Source organism: Neofelis nebulosa, chromosome 9, assembly GCF_028018385.1.
Source record: "Neofelis nebulosa isolate mNeoNeb1 chromosome 9, mNeoNeb1.pri, whole genome shotgun sequence".
Lineage (NCBI taxonomy): Eukaryota > Metazoa > Chordata > Mammalia > Carnivora > Felidae > Neofelis > Neofelis nebulosa.
Window position 1 is genome coordinate 13,165,066 of NC_080790.1, and position 13,812 is coordinate 13,178,877.

Genomic DNA, 13,812 nt, shown 5'->3' on the forward strand with positions numbered 1-13,812 from the left:
TGAAAAAGGTAAAACTGGTTCTTCTCTCATGCAGATGGATTTGAAATACTGCAGTAAATACTGATCTAGTAGTACAAATAAGGAAAAGACATAATTTGCCTTTCCTTAATTGTAGAGGCCGTAGCAGGGGTTTGGGAGCCAGATGGATTTGGGTTTGGATCACAGTTCTGCTGCGCTACCCACACTGTGACCTTGAGCGTAATACTTAATCTCTCCAAATCAAGGATTCTGTATCACAATAAGGGATTAATCCACCCCCAAGGGACACGTTAAAGCTTCCTGAGGCTCCTGGGATGCAGTGGCATCAACAGACGTAGATGCTTTTGCAGCTGTGATTATTAGCAGTGGCAGCCCTTAATGGTGCAGGTAATGGTGTTGGTGGCATATAAATATACCATGTGCAGTCATTCAGATAAGTGGCTGTGGACCTGGGATTTAAATTGATTTAAAACGTGTTTAAGTGTATACCCAATGGATGTGGATAATCAGTCAACAGGGAATGGTAATTAGCAAATTCCTGAACCGTGGCTCTATCTGCAAGGCCAATAGACAATTACCTGCTGACTCAGAAGGTCACAACATGAGGTGACAGTATTGGCTGAAGTGGTCCTCGTCTGAGCGGGACAGGGCCCAAGCTGGGGTGGTGGCCTGGGTAGGAGCTCAATGTATCAGAAGACAAGAAATAGGATTGAAATTCTGAATCAGGATCTCTGGGATTAGAACCTTGCTATCTGAGCCTTCCCCTGTGGTCTCTATGCACACAAACTTTTGATAATCTCTGGTTAAAAAAAAAAATGCCTCCCAGTACACTGTCCGTTCAGACAGCACTAATCCATGAAAACGAGGCCTTGGTCAAAACAAATAATTACATGTATGAGACAACTAAACAGCATGAGGCAAAGGATTTCCCCACAATCTTATCCATCTTTATACATGCAACCCACTCTCCATTTCCTGGCAACATATACAGGATTAAGGACTTTCTGAAATGTGCAGAAATGGCCTATCCCTTTTATGAGCGAACTTTATCTGTTTTCCCATTTTGTGAAATTCTAGTATATTTTATATAGCATGTAAAACATTAGATGCAATTAATACCAGAGAAGTGGACAGGAATTTACTCTCTCAACTCTACATTTTTAGTTGTCACATAATTGTCTATCAGTCAATTACCAAGTATTTACTAAGCACCAAAACTGGCCAATTGCCTAGGGAAGGATAAGGTCCAACACCTTTTCCCACAGATTTTACAATCTAATATAGAATAAAGAAATGCAAGGAAGAAGTAAATACTAATAGAGTTACTATTGAAAATGAACACATTGATAGAAGTAATAGCAACAACAACACCCATTCACTGAATGCCTCCTATAAGTCACAAACCATACTAGATATTTATATAAATTATACCTGATTCTTGCAACAGCAATACAAGAGAGGAACCATCTCCTTATGTTACATAAGAAACTGAGGCTCAGAGAGGTTAAGATATTTGTTCAAGGTCATATGGGAAAAAAATGGAAAGGCTGAAGTTCACACTTCTAAAGTCATTACTTTTTTAAAATTAGGAGTATGGAGAAAGAATTCTCAATGATACAAATATATCGCCAGATCATCTCGTCCATGCTGACATGGGGGATGAGGTTGAGAACTTGGTCAAGGGCATGAAGCTAACAAGAACTCAGGTATCTTTACTGCAAACTGAATCCCTGCATCAAAAGTGTATAGTATCAATCACACTCATCTATTCAATACCAGACAATTATAGCTCAGCAACTTTCTGTCCTCTTCCTCACCTCCTTCCCTTCTTCCCTTCTTCCCTGCCTCCCTGTCCCCTTCCCACATCAGTCAACAAGCCTCAAAATAGAATATATTTAAACTAACAATTCTTGAATATGTTCGGTCTATGGACCATGTCATCTAGAAAATGTGTTATGCTTTTTCATGCTTCTCTGCATCTTCATAGGCAAGTCACTGCCTAGAACGCCAGTCATGCCCATCTTGAGTAGGTAGACCTCATTTCATGGCCTGTCCAAATATGTGTCTCTAGATGAAGCCCTTTGCCAACTCACCTGTGCCAACTTAGTCATTCCCCCATCTGTGCCTTCACAGCCCCCACTACTTTGCTTCATCAAAACACTAAGTTTTAAACTCCTTGAGAGTAGAAACTATTTTTCCTTCATTCTTTATCCTCAGTATCTAACTTAGGACCAAGAATTAACAGGTGCTCAAAAGTCTAAGTGGATGGTTGATGAAAAGATGGGCATAGTTTTGCCTCAATTTTTAGTGGACCCCAGAAGGCCTTAGCAGTACAGAAACAATCTTCTCCTACTGAAAAGTTAGCATAGTCAGCCATTTCCAGACCTGGAGAGACAATGAGAGATCATGGCCATGGGAGAAAACTGTCAGAGTCCCCAAGGGAGCCCGAGGGACAGTCGACATTACTATAATTAATTGAAAGAGATTATGGATTGTGACTGTGGCAGGAAACACTTTTGCCATTAGAAAATGGATATTTTACAGGTTTACTGGATAGAATTATTCAGAAAGCTAGTGTGTTTTCAAACATCCCGGCCTTTTTCTATTACTTCAGTATAAAAGCTCCTGGCCTCTCTATTTGACATTCTCTCCCCAACAGACTCACATTATTACATAGACCATCTTCCATTCTCACTGATCACTCTTGTGTTTTCTCCTCTTTAATAAAAGCTGCTCTCGGGATGGAACATTTTATCAACTATTAGTAACTTAGCATGGATTGGAATGACTCCTTCTATGAGTAACTCTCAAGACTGATTTGACATCAGTCAGTAACAACATAGCGTGAACTTAAAGTAACTTGGAATAAATCCCTGAGGAGTTTCCATCCTGGAAAACAGGGCTTTGGGCTCTAAGAAAGGAATCAGGGCTCCGAAAAGGAAGGAAGAATGGTGGGGAAGCTCTCCATGGAGTGTCTCAAAATATCTGAAGTGGGCAGTCACCTAGCCCAATATTATTGTTCTCATTGAAACTATTGATGATTATTATGCCCAAGGCACTGTGCTAGACACTTAAATGAGCATAACTTACGATCCTCACAATAATCCTATAAGTCAGCTCATCCTATTTATCACTTTTGTCTCAACTTCAGGGTTTTTTGACCGCCATTCAACTGTACTAGAACCCTCCCCAAACATCTTATATTATTTCTCAACAGCATTGATCACAATTTTATTTATAGGATTGTATATGTAGGTGTACAATATCTTCCTAAGAAGATATTAAACTAAGAAGATATTAGACATTAGATTCGAAGTCCATTAAGATAATGATCATATCTGCTTTATTTTTATCTATGGCTCTATCCCTAGCAACTAGCAAAATGCCTGCCTCATAAGAGGTATCCAATAAAAGTCTTTCGGTTCATGAATGATTGAAAGGAGCAAATATCATATAACTCTTACTAAACCCACTTTACAAAGGAAGTCAAGGTCAAGGTCAAGTTTTAATAGCTTGAATATAGCTGAACCAGTTCTCCCAGGTGTGCTTGACTCCCAAACACATGCACTTTCGACTACTCACTGTCCCTCTTTCAGCTTCAGGCAGGAACATACTTGTTAATGGGGTATCAGCCGTGCACCCACCTTCTTTCTCCTAATCCTCCCATACAAATATATAGACGAACGTCTTTTGATGTCTGCATTAGAATTTTACTCATAAGCTTTGGATAGGCCAGCTACTATTATCAGATCAAGAGGTCTTCTAAAGAAAGCCAAATTTATTACTATATTATTTTCTCTGTTGTTTTTCTGGATAAGGAATGGCAACCGGATTTTAAAATAAAAAGAAATCAAGATAGAATAGTTCTAGAAAACATCCATCCAGGAGGCACTCTACAAGCAGAAAAGCATTTTGTGGCTTGAAGATAAAGCATCACACATATATGCTGTAACTGCAGGAAGAATTCTGGAGAGTTCAGAAGAAAACACTGACACTCCATTGAGGCCCTGTGCCTGGGAAATAAGAGCTTGGGCCGGGGGACCAGATGACACTAGTGAGCCCCAGATCCTCCTATGTCATGTTGATAAAACCTGCTGAACAAAGTTGTCCTGAGAACTGAATGATATGCTATATTTGGAAAGTGCTTATAAAAGCCTTCATAAATGTGACAAGTTGAAGGCTGACAAAACAAAGACTGGGAAATGGCCATCGTATTTTATTGGACTGCCCAAATTCACAAGAAGCTCATGACATGTTTGAAGAGACAGAATCAGGGCTTATAAAGAATCCTGACATTTTAGTATCTGGGGCCAGTAAAGCTGTACAGTATTTTAATCTAAGAATCATTTTAGGCTTGGTTACCGTAGACTTTGCCTGCTGTAGAAAATAATGCTCACAGAATCTATCAGCCTCCTGCTTAGCTCCAAGAGCAAGTTAAAAAGCCATTGGTATCATGTGCAGCACAAACTTAGATTAAGCAATTTATAGGCAGAAGAGAATGTCTAATTTGCACATAACTGATGGCAGGAAAATGAAAGATAAGTTCATAACATTTCAGCTGACTCTGCAGTACAGCTTGGCTTTTTATTTTTATTTCCTTCAAAGTTAAAAGGAACAGAAATACAAGCACAATGATTTCACTACTTGTGGATGTGACTCTTTGTCCTGTACTCAAAGCTCTGCGTGATCTGGCTGAAACCTCCCAGGATTCCAGGCTCACCTGTGAGGGGTTCACTGATGGAATCACCTATACATGGTCCCCCCCACCCCGCACTCCCCCGAGAATGCCTTTTGCATTCGCAGCTCATGGTGTCCCTCTTATCCATACAGTCATGAATTAATTTATTCTTTCATTCAAATGAGTCACTTTCTGGTGTTGGGAGATGCTGATGAATATGACAGGCATGGACCCTTACCTCAGGGACTATATAGCCTGACAGGCAACTGCTATAAACACATGCTAGGTGCATCTTCCCCCAGTTTCCATCAGTTGGTATACTGCCCCTCTCTTCCAAATATTACTTATTTCCTCCTGTCTTTCCTAAACTCTCCAATGGGTGCAACTCTCCTATTTGCCTGTACTTCCTCCTGACATTTCATAGCTACTACTGTCTACTAAGTGCTCTATGGCTAGTGCTGGACTAAGCACTGTAGACAGGTTATTGGATTTAATTTTCAGAATAACATTATGAGGTAGATAATGTCATGAAACCCAAGTTTCCCAAAGATGAGACTGAGGCTTAGAGATGCACTCTGCCCAGGGTCACGCCATTCTAAGTGCTGGAGCCTGGCTTCAGACCCAGGCAGCCTGACCTCAGAACATGGGCAGTCATTATGGCTTTCTGCCTCCATATTTTATCCCCATCATTCTTGTCCCTCCTCACCCTCTGGCCCAAGGCTGAGAGTTTCCTGAAGGCAGGCTTGTCTCATTCACCTCTCATCCTACCCTGCCTGTCCCACCCCACCTCCCCGTCCAGTGGGACTAGATACTGAGTCAGTATTTGACCGATTTAATTGAATTCTACGGATACCCAATTTAAATTCTATGATCTATTCTTATACCATCTAGATGACCTTTTGAGTTCTTATAACACATCAGCTCACTTTGTACTTCAATATTCTGTGGTTTCATTTGCATAAACTCCTTGGTGTTTGTATCTGCGGATATTTTATCATGCTAGAAAGCTAGCTGCATTTGCTTTTATTCATGCATCTGCTATTATAGAAAGTGAGGAAGGAGTCTGACTTGTCCAGGAGGCTGAAAAACATTTCAAAGGATAGACGGGTCTATGAAAAAGGCTTCTGGGTTATTCCAGGAGGGTACAGCTCAGGAAATGCTTTGAGCAGAGGTCTCTGCAGACTCAGCTTTTTCAGTGACAGGTCATTGGATGGCAGCCTCCATCACCAACATCAGAGGTCTGAGGGGCAGAACCCAACCTGCCCAGCCATGGTTTCCCTCTTAGCAATTCTCACCACAAATCCTTTGTAGAAAGTATAGGGTACTTAAGTCTAGTTGCAGGAGAGTGATTTGAACATTGATCTTATATAATAATTCTGATCTGCAATCAAGGCCTTCACTGAGACTGAAAAGATGTAGCTCCCAATAACTATGTAGTCCACACAGACTTCAGTAAACTATTTCCCTTGGGAGAAGATGGGCACAAGTGCTGGTGCAAGTGGGTACAAGCAATACCATTGTCCTGAAGATTTAATCAGAATCAAGTAGAAGTCTGCCTTTTATCCATAATTTTGGCAGAACTATAAGTTTCCTGGGTCTCTGAAATGAAATTCTTAAAGATAGGAAAATTATGTGGTTACTTGCTGTATGAAATTATTTTGTTACTAGCAATATGAATAGGTAGGTAGGTAGGTAGGTAGGTAGGTAGGTGTTAACAGTATGAACATGAGCTTAAACTGCATTATCTGTACTATCATGGGCATCAAGGCCAAAGGAATGAGCAATAGCATTGAGGTACTACCTCCCAGTTTCCCAGTATCAAGCTCCTGTCTTATTCACTTCTGGCAAGAAGTGGACTCTTGGGAATTATGTAAGATCTGTGAGAGAAACAAACTCTAACTTGTTAATATAGGGCAAGGTGATGAGTACTCTAGTAGAGGAGAAAATGCCCAATGCTAAGAAAATGAGTGAATACAATTTTGTACAGCCACACACTAAGACATGACATTACATTGAGATACAAAAATACTCCTACACGACAACATAAAGAAATCTCACAGACAAAATGTTGAGTGAACTCAGTGATAAACAAAAGAATACATGTAACTGAATGATTCCATTTATATGAAGTTCAAGAATAGGGAAAACTGTTTTAGAGAGAGGATGGGAAAGGATGTACTCCAAGGAAGGGATACTGAAGCATTAGATCTGCTGAGGAATAACTACACGATTTCATATTTCAACGTTTTTGAACATGCTACTTCCTGCCTACAGTGTGGCCCCCTCTCTTGTCTGCCTGGTGGAAATCTGCTCATCCTTTAGGACTTAGCCCTGGGAAGACATTCATAAGACCCTTCCTTACCCTTTACGAAATATCTCTGGTAACTGGTTACCAAAACTACTATTGGTTTTTCTTTGGCAAGATGGAACCAATGTCGGAGCAAAATGAATAATAAAGAGGTTTATTTTTCACTAGATATTTTTTTATTGTATGTATTACCTATTTAAAATAGAATTTAGAATTAAAATATAAAATAAGTGAAAGTGAAAGTTAAGTTCCTGAGCTACCAGTTTACTATAAATTAGGAATAAAGGGGTAGACACTCTAACCCCCTAGGAGCTTTTCTCCTCTCGCCTACCCCAATCCAGAGACCACTTTTTCCTTCTTAAGAAGACATTGAGCAAAGCTAAATGAAGCTGGAGTATGGCAACTAAAGAGGGAGTTAAAATCTGTAGGTTGATCATAGTAAGGCTCTCATACAAAGTTACAGTAAAGTTCTTACAGGAGAAAAGAGATTATGAAATACAAAACTCAAAAAGAACGGAATTCACCGATTACCCAGGTAAACACAATAATGGGTCAAATCTCCCCAGGCTGACCCTCCCTTATGTGCATTCCGTGGTCTCTCATGGTCTATGATGAAACAGGGAAAATTGCTATAAAATAATATGCTTTTCACCTTGAAAGCAGAGGATCTGACTTTGGAGAGCTGGGGATATTTTTCCGAAGTAGGATACACAACTGATTATGGGTAGCATAAATTTAATGTTACCATAAACTACAAACCACAGCTAAGATATTGTCTTCTGGAATCCTCATTTCTAATATTAAACTGCTCTCATAACAGAATAGGCAAACTGTTTTCATTCAACCCTGAAACAGATATTTATTTCACATTTACTCTGCGTAGTATATAAAAATAATAAATGCTCCTAGTTTCATCATATTTATGTTCTAATAAATTATGAGCAGGAGGAAAGTAAAACAAAGAAACAAGTATGGGATTTCATATGAAAGGGTTGTGGTTCAAGCCACATTTCTACTATATTTTGTAACATGATACTAAGCAAGTCACTGTGTCTCTCTAAATCTTAATTTCTTCATCATAATATTGGATTCATAAGACTGAAGAACAGGTTTTTCAGGAGCACCCAAAAAATTACAGATTACCGCATGTATTCTACAGCAGACCCTTAATACAGTTTTGACTCTCTTTTATACATTTTCTCCCTATGATATGTTAGCATGGTGTGTATTAATCATAAAACTACTACCTTCCACTTAACCAACCAATCAACCTGTAGAGCATAAACATATTAAGGAGTCAATATGATGTAACTGTTCAGTTTGGGATGGAAAATATTACAATTAAAACCTCAGTTACTGGGGTGCCTCAGTGGCTCAGTCGGTTAACCATCCGACTTCGGCTCAGGTCATGATCTCATGGTTCGTGAGTTCGAGTCCCGTGTCAGGCTCTGTGCTGACAGCTCAGAGCCTGCTTCGGATTCTGTGTCTCCCTCTCTTGCTGCCCCTCCCCCTTTCATGCTCTGTCTCTCTCTCTCTTGAAAATAAACATTAAAAAAATTTAAAAATCTTCTCAGTTACTGTTTGTTTTCAGGAAAATTATCTGATCTCTAGGAGTTTTAGTTTTCTACTTTCTAAAAAGGGGGATAAAACCATCTTCTCTTAAGGGCTGATGTGAGGCTAGCCTAGGCTACACCCTGCTTAAGAAGTCACTGAGTAAGCATTTGTTTTTCAATTTCTTTCCCTTAAAAATTGGTGTGTTTTGCATTTTTAAAAATAATTTTCTGAAATCCATTGAGATAAATGGAGACACCTCAGAATAGAAAGCCATCAAGAAAGTCATCAGAAGTAAGAGGGTAAAAAGGAAGAAAAGCACAAAGCTCAATTCTGTTTTCTGAAGAAGAAGCACCCTCAATAAACTCTTGCTAAAAACACAGCCACTCTTTGGTGACTGGTCAGTTGCCAAATGTCACCTTGTAAATTATCCACCCCTCAACACATCATGGGATTCCTCTTAAGATGTGGGCTTCCTCGTCCTTTTTTCCAGTGGACTTTTTCAGCAAAGACCAGGCACTGCTCCAGCATCCACTTACCTAGCAGCTTCTCGGTGCCAGGAAACGGACACACAGACCTCTTGCAAGTTTGATCCCATCATTGCATTTAAGCTTCAAACCAACTCCCAAGTTCTTTTTGTACGCTTCGTGACTGACCCAGCCATTCATGGCCAAGCATCTATTATAGAGAAACTCCTGGGCATGTATGCCAGGAAATATGTTCAAGAAAGTTCATGCCTAGGGCTGAATCGTGTCCCCTTAAAATTCATGTGTCGAAGCCCTAACCTCTCAGTATCTCACAATGGTAACTTATTTTGAAACAGAGTTGCTGCAGATGTAGTTGGCTATGTGAAGATGAGGTTACACCAAAGTAAGGTGAACCTCTGAAACCTTTGGTTTCTTTTAAGAAGAACACCACACAGACAAACACACACACAGTGAGAGCACCACGTGAGGACTGTAGCGATGCTACCACAAGCCAAGGAGCCACCAGAAGCTGGGGGAGGGGCCGGGAACAGATCCCTTTCCTCATACTTCGGAGGGAGAGCCACCTTGCCGACACCTTAATTTTGAACTTCTGGCCTCTTGAATGGTGACATGATCAATTTCTGTCATTCTAAGCCACCCAGTGGTGCTATTTTGCTATGGCCACCCTAGCACACCAATATAGGCTGATACTCAGTATGCACTGGTACCACTGATGAGTTGTCAAAACATTGAGCTAGTTTTCCTCCAGTTAGTATGTGGATAGTTATGTCACTGCTCTGAGTCTGTTAGGCACCCCTGGCGTCCTGGCCCACCCTAACTCCTTTCTTGGGACCCATGGGCTTCCCCCCATGATACAAAAGTAAAGGTTTAAGGCCTCATGAACTCAGAAAGCTTCAACCACCTATTTAGGCTGGTTTACTCTCTCCATGCAAGAGGCTGAAGGATACGCACATTCTCCTCAGCTCACCACTTCCTCATTGCACCTTAAGACAGGGCCATGTTCTCTTCACATTGTAAGGATTTTACCTCTAAGCTCTCTAGAGAATAAGATGTGTACATATTGTAATTATATATATAATATATGGGAATGTAATAAATATCCCAAATCTATACAATTCTCTATAGTTCCTAGTTCCCATCAAAATGGAGATCCTGAAGTTAAGGGTGAGTTAAACTCACCTACCCAAAGTTTTAGACCTAAAGATCTAATAATATATTCCTAAGTGTGTCCATTCAATGATTTCCCATCACAAGTTGCATTGTCCATGTCTTGTTTCTGCGACCTCACACAGGAGCCATTCCCACTCAGAATTCCTTTACCAAGTAGCATAGGACATACATGCTTCCCCTGTCTCCAGACATCCGGAGAAAACACAGATCGAGTTGCTACCTCTGTTAAGCTGGGGAAGGAAAACTGTGATGCTGCCTGGCACATACATAAAATATTACAGGCTATACCTTCATTGCAGGTAGGCCTCTCACAAAATGATGTGATCCTGTGATCTCACCACACTAGATCTATCAACAGCTCACTATGCTCTAAGGGGAAACCACTTTGTAGACATGATATCATATGAAGTCACTACTGCCTAGCTGAAATAGTCATCCATGCAGGCCTGTGATTAACACCTGTGTAGGATGGACGTGGATGTAAACTACAGCTTTAATAGGAGCCCTGGCTTTCTAGAAAGATTATATTTCAGAACCCGCATTCATGCATTTCAGTTGCCATGGGCACAGGCAACTGTGTGGATATGAAGCTTTTAAGTTAAACAGCCAAAGGAGACTTTTGATTAAAGCAGATCTCAGCTTGCTTAATGAGTAATGATAGATCCTAAATCCAATACACCAACTCTTTGAGGGAATTGTCAATGTAGTTTATTTGCTGCCAATGACATTTCTTAAGTCACGTTTGTTGCATGAATTAGTGAATGAATGAATAGTTTAATTAATGGGTATAGATTGAGGGACTGTATATGATAGGCATTTTGCCAACAGGCAGAGATGCAAAAATGAATAAAATATGGTTTCTGCTCTCAAAGATCTCACTCTTCAGTGAAGAAGGAAGTTATACATAATGGTAATTTTTTAAACAGACAAGTTTTATGTCCAAGAGAAACCGTTCCTGGGAGAAGAAGACAGTGCCAGACAAGGCTATGAAGGGGGCAGTGATACTGAAGCTTAGTCCTAGTGGATGAGTGGGCTTTGCTCCAATACATTTGAAGACAAAGAACATTCCAGAAGAAGGAAGAATGTTTAGAAAACCTAGTCATGAAAGAACAACATCCTTTGGGAATGCAAGGAATATTTCTCATTCAGACAGATAGTTCTAGCATTGCTCAAGTACCAATCAGTAATGCCTTTAATATCTGGCAATCTTAATCATCCAAAACATGACCCGGAAAGGGCTCCTCAACGTGGGCACAACCTATAACAAAGTCCATGCACTTGATTTCTTTGTGGAATGGTGACACCATCTTCAGAACAATAACCTAGGTAGGTAAATGCTTCATGTGACATCAAGTTTACTCATTTGACAAACACAGTCTTCAATAGTTTTTTTGGGGAACATACACAAGGGAAAACATAAACTGAGAATAAGAAAAAAAGAACAGAAAAATGCAGAAATCTAGTAATCATCTCACTAGTCCTTCTCTTCCCCCAGTAAGAATACATCCAGCTCCCAGAGCATATAACAGGAAAATATAACTTTGTAATGATCCTTCTGACTAGGAGACTGGTTAAGATTCCAAGTCTGAAATGTGTTAAAGTAAGGTAACAGGCAATGACTCCATAAAGTTTCTCATCAAAACCACCTAACCATTAAAAAGTCTGGCTTATTCAGGGTGTTAGTTTTTACTCATTTTTAAATGTGTTCAAGGAATTATCCATTTCTGAAAGGTCTGACTGGAAAACTGAGATCAGTACATTTTCACTTACCTCATGATTAGTGAAGCAGATATTGGCTTCCTTATCCTATGATTCTTTTGTGTGATGAACAAAGTCACTAAGTTAATCAGAAGACAGTTGAAATACATATTTTATTTAGACATCCAGAGGCAGAAATATTATTACACCAAGTTTTAAATTGAAAATCAAGTGAAGGCATTAAGCAGGATTTTAAAGAGATGAAACTACACTCTGAAATACTCAAAGAGGCTGCTCTTATAAGGACAGGGGCTGGGAGTTAGGCTAATGGAAGGTTTTGACTCTCCTTGCACGTTTCTGCAAAGATGCGGAAAAACGCAAACATATGCAATATTAATCATACACAACAAATCCATGACATCTAGTACCTGGCTTACATCCAAAGAAAAACGGAACTGTATCTCAACTCTACTAACTGTTAAAATTTTAACCTTATTCTGAATCACGGTTTAAACTCTCAAAATTGATTTATCTATCTAGCTTTTGGATACCTTTGAAATTCAAATGAAGTAAGTCTGTAAAAGCATGATCCTCATTCCATGATTTTTTCTTTCCAACAGGAGTCTTTAGAGAGCAAAGATGACACCTGGGAGAACTACTGCCATGAGTCTTTGCTCTCCCAGTTTTACAGGGCTCTTGTGAGATTAGCGATCATATATGGTAAGTGCTGGCACATATGTAAATGGTCAGTAAAAAGTAATTGTTGTTATTCTATGCATTTAAAACTCCAGGAAAGAATTCCCATCTTAAATTGTCTTTCTACAGGAGATTGTTAGAGAGCATTTCTGATTTAAAAATAGGTACCAAAGCTCTTCTTCAGTTAAAAACCTGACTCATTTCTCAAGTTACAAATATAATACCCTCATGGGTTTTTTGGTTTCTGCAATGACAAGACTTTCTGCTCAGATTTAGTATGAAGTTTAATCCTCCAGGGCTCTTACTTTGCAAAGTCCCCTTGAGGTTCTAGAAGAAGCAAATAGTGTATTCAATCAGTTATGTGATTTTATAAAATTTGCAGAATAAGTGTGTTTTAGCAGCAGACAGTTAAGACCATTGACTTTCCACTTTATCTGTCACACTCCCCTTCCTGTCAGGCACAGAGCACCTAACCAAAAGGTATGGAGTACCTAGAAAAAAGGAAAACTGAACTTGAGATATATTCAGTTTGGTTTTAAAGAAATATACTGATGTGGCTCACAACACTTCCATGTATAGTTAAGTCTTTGATAGTCGTTTTGTATAGGGATGTCTTCCAGGGACACTACTGCCACCAACTGTGGCAAGTGACCTCATATTTTGACATGAAGGTATAGGGCAGAGGTTGAAGGCTGATAGGAATAAGTCCCATAGTACCTGGTGCTAGAATTAAGTGGGTAATAGAAAAGAGACAAAGTTTGAAAGGAACAGAGCTGAAAATTCTTCCAAATCCTATAATTTAATATGAAAGATGATAGAGATTTTCCTAAATTTAACAATGACCCCAGAAATATAAATACCATTGCTAAAATTATTATTGGTCAATATTTTTTAATTCAATTAACACCTATAGACAAAAAGGTGATTTTTTTAATTCTCTCTATAGATAATATTATAAAATATCATCATACAAAAATATAATCAAATACAGCTTAACCAAATAAACAAAGAAAAAATATTATAGAGGTAAGAAAAGCAGTTAATAAAAACTATGATAGCTCTCAACTTTAAAAATTTTTCATGTGCTGAAATTTTTCATTTTTTTGCATGTATATTTTTCAGTCTAAATTAATATTTACTTTTGTATCTCATTTTTTCTTTTTTTTCTAAAAGGAAAATCCCCAAAATAGGTGTTTGAAGTCCCATAAAATCTGCATCAGTCAATCCCCTCTCAACATTCACTC

The 13,812-nt window shown here is 39.1% G+C and overlaps 1 long non-coding RNA gene across 1 annotated transcript in view; it reads left to right on the forward strand.

Annotated features, from left to right (window-relative positions):
- The first annotated feature begins 10,352 nt into the window (after positions 1–10,352).
- LOC131486162 (uncharacterized) overlaps positions 10,353–13,812 on the forward strand; it is a 35,727-nt gene continuing 32,267 nt past the window's right edge. Inside the window, exons 1-2 of the long non-coding RNA XR_009249211.1 lie at positions 10,353–10,473; positions 12,493–12,592. This is a non-coding gene — a long non-coding RNA (uncharacterized LOC131486162). The remainder of the gene's footprint in view (positions 10,474–12,492; positions 12,593–13,812) is intronic.